Source organism: Pteropus medius, unplaced genomic scaffold (genome assembly GCF_902729225.1).
Source record: "Pteropus medius unplaced genomic scaffold, Ma_sr-lr_union100, whole genome shotgun sequence".
Lineage (NCBI taxonomy): Eukaryota > Metazoa > Chordata > Mammalia > Chiroptera > Pteropodidae > Pteropus > Pteropus medius.
The window spans coordinates 11,653,223-11,655,010 of record NW_024355205.1 but is presented as its reverse complement, the minus strand read 5'-3'; the positions used below and the strand labels follow the sequence as shown (position 1 = coordinate 11,655,010).

The 1,788-nt window shown below is 27.6% G+C and overlaps 1 pseudogene; it reads right to left on the bottom strand.

Moving 5' to 3' along the window:
- Positions 1-320: 320 nt before the first annotated feature.
- On the bottom strand, positions 321-439 carry LOC120599126 (uncharacterized; annotated as a pseudogene).
- Between the last annotated feature and the right edge of the window lie 1,349 nt (positions 440-1,788).

Sequence of the window (1,788 nt, the reverse complement as noted above, 5' to 3'; positions counted from 1 at the left end):
TTATCACATATATACTCAAGAGGAACATTAGAGTAATTATTAAAACAATGTATGATTTCTACTGTATTGTTTATTTTTAAAGATTGCACTTGTCTTATAATTATAATTTGTATGGGTGACCTCCACATACATCCTGTTTGTCCACCTGAAATAATTATCCTATAATACACTTTCTATAAGACAAAGCCACATTTTAGTTAATCTAAGTCACTCTGGGTATTAGGGGACTGATTTGGGAAAATTTCCCCATGATCACCTTATTCTCTATCTGATTTCTATAGACAAAAAGATTAGCCGTAAATAGTTTTGTTTTTTAAAAATACCTATAGCAACTGGTATTCCTAGGTGGTCTCCCATCTAAATACTAACCAGGCCCAACCCTGCTTAGCTTCTGAGATCAGACAAGATAGGGCACATTCAGGGTGGCATGGCCATAAACCCAGCAATAAATAGTTTTAGCTGAAGAATTATCTAAGGAATGAAAAATGGAGTAAGATAACATTATGATCTAAGCTATAATAATAGTTGATGCAATTTGCTAGGATCTAGAGTATTTGAAAATCAATGACTTTTATTGATTAAAAGTATTAGTAAATCTATGATTATTCTGCACATAGGTCATAATAGCTTTGGTATAAATATAGGCACAGTAATTGGTTTGTATTTTCATGGATTAACTCATTTAAAAAAATATATATATATATGATATTTTTTGTGTGATTTATCTCAGAATAGTGCCCTCAAGGTCCATACATACTGTTGCAAATAGGAGATTTCCTTCTTTCTTATGGCTGAATAATATTTGATTGTGTGTGTGTATGTGTGTGTGTGTGTGTATGTATACACACAAACATTCCACAATCTTTTATACATTCATTGACAGACACTTAAGTTGTTTCCATATTTTAGTTATTGTAAATAATGCAACAATGAATTTGGGAGTGCATATACCTCTTTGTTTTCATTTCCTTTGTATATATAACCAGAAGTATAATTCTGGATCATAAGGTTCGATAAAATATTTAAATAAATATATGATAAAATGTAAAAATTTTTAAACCTAAAATGATTATTTTAAAAAGTAGAAATATGTAAAGAATTATATGTGTAAATATGTAAAGAATTTATATTACTGTGCTCAGAGAATAACTTCTTTTGTTAAGAAAAGTATGGTTTTCTTCTGAATACAAGAACATACATACACACAGACATATGTCCACACACAGGTGTATGTGTATATTTGTGTGTATGTGTGTATTGATTTGCCTCTCAACCTGAGAATACACAAATGAACATATATGTGTATACATGAATATATACACATATATGTATACATTATCCATGCATATATTTTTAATATAAATATTTGATTATATATTTTACAGACTTTTGTCTAATTCTAAAATAGTTTTGTGATCTCTATAAATGTGTTATTTGAATATTAGGGATCAACAGCTAATCTTAGAGACAAATAATTTAATGAAGTGTTTAATTAACAAGTCTTAATCACTTCTAATTAGCACTAATGAAATTAGGATTATATATAGAAAAAAATATTATCTAACAGTAAATGTTAAATAATATGAATGGATAAGTACTTCATATTTCACATTTTATATAAATATTTTGCTAAATTGGATTCAGCAAAAATAATAAACCTATTCATCTTTTTATTTGCCACCGTCATTGTGAATAAAAAAAAGAGTAGATTGAAAAATTTTTGTCTTTTGGAAAAGAATTTGTTTATTGTGTCTACATAGAATTAGGTAGGTAAATATTACTTTGTGT